The sequence below is a fragment of the Nomia melanderi genome, unplaced genomic scaffold (assembly GCF_051020985.1).
Source record: "Nomia melanderi isolate GNS246 unplaced genomic scaffold, iyNomMela1 scaffold0711, whole genome shotgun sequence".
NCBI lineage: Eukaryota > Metazoa > Arthropoda > Insecta > Hymenoptera > Halictidae > Nomia > Nomia melanderi.
This window is the reverse complement of record NW_027475825.1, coordinates 20,001-25,594: the sequence shown is the minus strand read 5'-3', so window position 1 is coordinate 25,594 and position 5,594 is coordinate 20,001. Positions and strand designations below refer to the sequence as shown.

The 5,594-nt window shown below is 50.8% G+C and overlaps 2 non-coding genes across 2 annotated transcripts in view; both read left to right on the top strand.

The window, feature by feature from the left end:
* Positions 1 to 1,581: 1,581 nt before the first annotated feature.
* On the top strand, positions 1,582 to 1,736 carry LOC143176663 (5.8S ribosomal RNA). Its single transcript, XR_013001185.1, has one exon. It is a non-coding gene; the product is annotated as a 5.8S ribosomal RNA (ribosomal RNA).
* Positions 1,737 to 3,787: 2,051 nt separating this feature from the next.
* LOC143176665 (large subunit ribosomal RNA) overlaps positions 3,788 to 5,594 on the top strand; it is a 4,007-nt gene continuing 2,200 nt past the window's right edge. Inside the window, exon 1 of the ribosomal RNA XR_013001187.1 lies at positions 3,788 to 5,594. This exon is cut by the window's right edge and continues 2,200 nt beyond it. This is a non-coding gene — a ribosomal RNA (large subunit ribosomal RNA).

Genomic DNA, 5,594 nt, shown 5'->3' with positions numbered 1-5,594 from the left:
TTGTCGTTTCGCTCGCATCCCGCTTCTTTCCCCTAGTTTCCTCGACGCGTAGTTTCGCAGCCTTAGTGGACGAATCATTCTCGATTCGAGGAAAGATATGCAGTGGGGCGTGCAATGAGCCCGCCAGAGACCACGATCTCCAATGCGTCTTTACATCTTTGGACGATGGGACGATCCACGCGAAGAGAACGTTCGTGCTTGCGCGAGGTGCATTAGCGTCGATTCGCTTTTCTGTACGGGGAGAAATAGAACGATGAGTTGACTTATCGGGTCTTCGTTGGAATTACCGTCGCTGGCATTGTAAACTCCAGATGACCTTGTGATTCCTTCGTCGGGCACTGGTAAAGGGTGGCGATGATTCGTTCTATAATAGAAATACCCGTCGTAGCGATTCGGCCGAGTCACCCGCCACGAAACTGTCTCTCTTTCGTCGTGGAAACCCCGCGTCGGAGAGTAAAACGCGCGAAGGCTGTGACTGTAACATATATATATATATATACACAGTATACAATGCCTGTGGTTTTTGCGCGTGTCGGCTCTTCGGTATACGCGATCGGCCAGAGTTACGGAGGGACGGTGAAGCGCACGAGAAATTGAAACGGCCGCACGATTGGAACCGAGCAACCGTCGAACATTGTTTCGCGACGTTTCCATAATGCGTTTTCGTTTCGCTCGCATACCGCTTCTTTTCCCCTAGTCTCTGAGACGCGTTTTCGAGCCGTTCTTCTACTATCGATTCTCGTAGAGAGAAGGGACCGGGTAGTCTGGAAGTGGAACCCGCATCTTGCGTGTACCGTACACGGAATTGAGAGGACCGGCCGTGAAGCTCGTTTTAAAGCCGTGCGTCTGACACCCAACTCTTGCGCGCCAATTTCGCGGCAAGAGATAATATGGGACGAATGACCGGCAAAGAGCCAGCTGTGAAGTCTGTTTTTTTAATCGAATCCGTGGACGTGTGTATGCCGTAGCGTCGCTCGTCGTGTTCGTTCATGGTCGTTCCGAGAGAAAGAACGAAAGCGGTAACGAAGGGACCGGCCGTGAAGCTCGTTTTAAAGCCGCGCGTCTGACACCCAACTCTTGCGCGCCAATTTCGCGGCAAGAGATAACATGGGACGAATGACCGGCAAAGAGCCAGCTGTGAAGTCTTTTTTCATTATTTGCTTTCAATCGATCGATCGGTACGATTCGTGCAACGTTTCGCGCGATGCGACGCGAAAACATGCGCGCAACAATAGATGCGTCTGATCGGAAGAACGCGAGGGTCGACTGCACGCGATGGATTCAGTATCGGGTAGGATACAAAATATATCCCCGTCGTTTCCACGCGTGCGAGTCTTCTGCGTCTTTCGCGGGTTTTTGAATGCACTATACGCCCGGAACGTCGAGAAATATATACATATTACTTGAACGTTTTTCGTCTCGAAAGGCTTCGGTGTCGTCTCCAAGGCGACGCCTGAATCTCCTTCGCGCGCTGGTCGGAGATTCAGGTATCAACTTTTATCTTCTCTTTGAAAGAAGAGAGATATTAGGTCGAACAAGTGAGAATAAAATTATATATGTGAAATATAAAATTTATACGATTACCCTGAACGGTGGATCACTTGGCTCGTGGGTCGATGAAGAACGCAGCTAATTGCGCGTCAACGTGTGAACTGCAGGACACATGAACATCGACATTTCGAACGCACATTGCGGTCCACGGATACAATTCCTGGACCACGCCTGGCTGAGGGTCGTTTACGTACCATACACTGCTTGCGTAGCTCTGTCAAATCCCCGCCGTCGTTCACCTCTTCGGATCGAACGTTTTTTTACCGAAGGGCGCAAAGAACGTCTCTGAGTCGGGTTAAGAGAAGGATGCTACGTACGAGCGAACGATGGGTGTCTCGTCGGCGTTTGTCGCGGACACGCGAAAATTCTGTGAATTTCACGGACAGTGTACGTTCTAGTTGTTGCAAAACGATCGGAATCGTTTGTATGGACTCGCGTGAGTGTTCGCGGCGTCGTGCGTCGTTCAATTACGACCGCCCGCGGATACCGCTCCACTGCGATATGGATCTGAGCGACAACTTTTTCGGCTGTTCGTGAGATGAACGGTTTCGTGTGTTTAGAAAAATTTTTTTTCCCGCGCTCCCGACGTCACCTGAAATGATGCGTCAGAGGTGAAAGAAAATATTAAGAAGTCGAGAGAGAGAGACTACACACGTTTTATTCATATTTTGTATACCGTGCGTGAGACGGATGTGCACGACACGTCGTATGTCGGTATATTACCGACTGGCCCCAGGGAGATTGTTTTCTTCCTCTCTTACGAATGAGATGTACGTTTCGGAGGATCGTCGTTACCGAAACACACGGCAAAACGAGACTTCTCGCAGCAGAACCTTTATACACAATACACATCGACTCTTTTTACCCCGAGAGAGAGAGAAAAGGTGTATTTCTTTTTTTTATTTTTCGAATTCGACGCACGAACGCTTTGACGACTGGAGAAAAACACGGTGTGTGTTAAAATCGTGCGGGACGAGCATGCGTATTCGTAACGGGTCGAATAGTTCTTATTCCCCGTCGTCGCGTGTCCTCGCTGGACCACCACCGTGCGCTTCCGCCACGTTCAGTTGAATTTCGAAATATATATATATAAAAAGAATCACCATATACTCTCTTTCGGGAGGTGTATTTTTATCGGTTTCTGCTATAGAGAAGAGACGGAGATCGTGTTGTGAGGTGTAACGTTTCTGTATCCCCGTTTCGGAGGATCGTCGTTATCGGCGGAACACACGTCAAAACGAGACTTCTCGCAGAACCTTTATACACAATACACATCGACTCTTTTACCCCGAGAGAGAGAAAAGGTGTTTTTCTTTTTTTTTTATTTTTCGAATTCGACGCACGAACGCTTTGACGACTGGAGAAAAACACGGTGTGTGTTAAAATCGTGCGGGACGAGCATGCGTATTCGTAACGGGTCGAATAGTTCTTATTCCCCGTCGTCGCGTGTCCTCGCTGGACCACCACCGTGCGCTTCCGCCACGTTCAGTTGTATTTCGAAATATATATATATAAAAAGAATCACCATATACTCTCTTTCGGGAGGTGTATTTTTATCGGTTTCTGCTATAGAGAAGAGACGGACGATCGTGTGTGACACCACGTGGTAACGTTTCCGTATCCCCGTAAAATACGTTTATCTTTTCTCGTAGAAAAGAGAGAGGAAGAGGCAGGAGCTCCTCTTTGGCGAGGCTTTCGAACGTCGCGTCCCGTCCGCCGGAATATAATGATATAAATATATAACCGCCGCCGACTTTGTGCGAAAGCGTTGAAACGAACGCGTCGGTCGCCCCATGGTGTGTGTTTGTCGTGTCTTCTTTTCCTCTTCTGCACTTCTCTTCACTGTCGATCGCGAGACCGCGCGAGATCCGCTTCGGTCGTCCAGTCCCCGAAAATTCTTCTCGGACGGGCGTTAAAGTTAACCGGAGCGCGAGATCGTCTAGCGAGAGTCTTTTTCGCGATCGAGTAAAATGTGATAGAAGAAGGAGAAGAGTGTAAAAAGAGAATATAGACACGCGACGCAGCAGAGACCACTGGTGAGGCGCATAAGACGCGTTCGCGAACGATTTTTCGCGACGATACGGAGTCGCGCGTGTCGCGGTATATTTATCATTTATATACGTTATAATATGAATATTGTTGTGTTCGAACGCACTCTCCTCTAGACTTTGTTTTTTTTGCCTTTGAGCGATTTTTATGAAATTCGATTGAATTTTCATACAATTCACGTTCACGACGACCTCAGAGTAGGCGAGATTACCCGCTGAATTTAAGCATATTACTAAGCGGAGGAAAAGAAACTAACAAGGATTTCCTTAGTAGCTGCGAGCGAACAGGAATTAGCCCAGCACTGAATCCCGCGGTTCCGCCGTAGGGAAATGTAGTGTTCAGGAGGGTCCATTTATCCCGTGACGTCGAACCGCGTCCAAGTCCATCTTGAATGGGGCCATTTACCCGTAGAGGGTGCCAGGCCCGTAGCGACCGGTACGCGTTTCGGGAGGACCTTTCCTTAGAGTCGGGTTGCTTGAGAGTGCAGCCCTAAGTGGGTGGTAAACTCCATCTAAGGCTAAATATGACCACGAGACCGATAGCGAACAAGTACCGTGAGGGAAAGTTGAAAAGAACTTTGAAGAGAGAGTTCAAGAGTACGTGAAACCGTTCAGGGGTAAACCTGAGAAACCCAAAAGATCGAATGGGGAGATTCATCGTCGACGAGGCTGGCTTCCGTTGGCGCGCAGATACCCCGCGTATGGACCTTCGTGGTTCCAATGCGCGAGGGTACACCGCCTTCGGCCTAAATGTTCCGGCAACGTAGTCGTGCACTTCTCCCTTAGTAGAACGTCGCGACCCGTTGCGTGTCGGTCTACGGCCCGAGTGGTTGCCTGCCGCGTCGCCTTTGGCGCACGCGACAGACCCTCGGCGGCCCGGCCGGCTGCGCGACGGTACTCTGACGGTATCGGGCCGCAACCAATCCATTTTCGAATGTATGTGCGTCAGGCCCGCCGCAAGCTCGATCAGTATACCCTCGGAGGTACGGACCTGGTGCCGGCTCCGAGCCTGGTCAGCTGTTGGCAGGCGGTGTCCTCGGACTGGCCAAGCTTCGAATTACCGGTCGGCGACGCTACTGCTTTGGGTACTCTCAGGACCCGTCTTGAAACACGGACCAAGGAGTCTAACATGTGCGCGAGTCATTGGGATTTTGTAAACCTAAAGGCGGAATGAAAGTGAAGGTCGTTCCTTAGCGTCGACCGAGGGAGGATGGGCCGCGTTGCGATGCGGCCTCGCACTCCCGGGGCGTCTCGTTCTCATTGCGAGAAGAGGCGCACCCAGAGCGTACACGTTGGGACCCGAAAGATGGTGAACTATGCCTGGTCAGGACGAAGTCAGGGGAAACCCTGATGGAGGTCCGTAGCGATTCTGACGTGCAAATCGATCGTCGGAACTGGGTATAGGGGCGAAAGACTAATCGAACCATCTAGTAGCTGGTTCCCTCCGAAGTTTCCCTCAGGATAGCTGGCACTCGCTTGTTCCTCCGTGAACTTGTGCGAGTTTCATCTGGTAAAGCGAATGATTAGAGGCCTTGGGGCCGAAACGACCTAAACCTATTCTCAAACTTTAAATGGGTGAGATCTCTGGCTTGCTTGGATCAATGAAGCCACGAGATTTATGAATCAGAGTGCCAAGTGGGCCAATTTTGGTAAGCAGAACTGGCGCTGTGGGATGAACCAAACGCAGAGTTAAGGCGCCTAAGTCGACGCTTATGGGATACCATGAAAGGCGTTGGTTGCTTAAGACAGCAGGACGGTGGCCATGGAAGTCGGAATCCGCTAAGGAGTGTGTAACAACTCACCTGCCGAAGCAACTAGCCCTGAAAATGGATGGCGCTGAAGCGTCGCGCCTATACTCCGCCGTCAGCGGCAAATGGGGCGGGATTCTTCCTTTACGGGTCGAATCCTCCATGAAGCTCTGACGAGTAGGAGGGTCGCGGCGGTGTGCGCAGAAGGGTCTGGGCGTGAGCCTGCCTGGAGCCGCCGTCGGTGCAG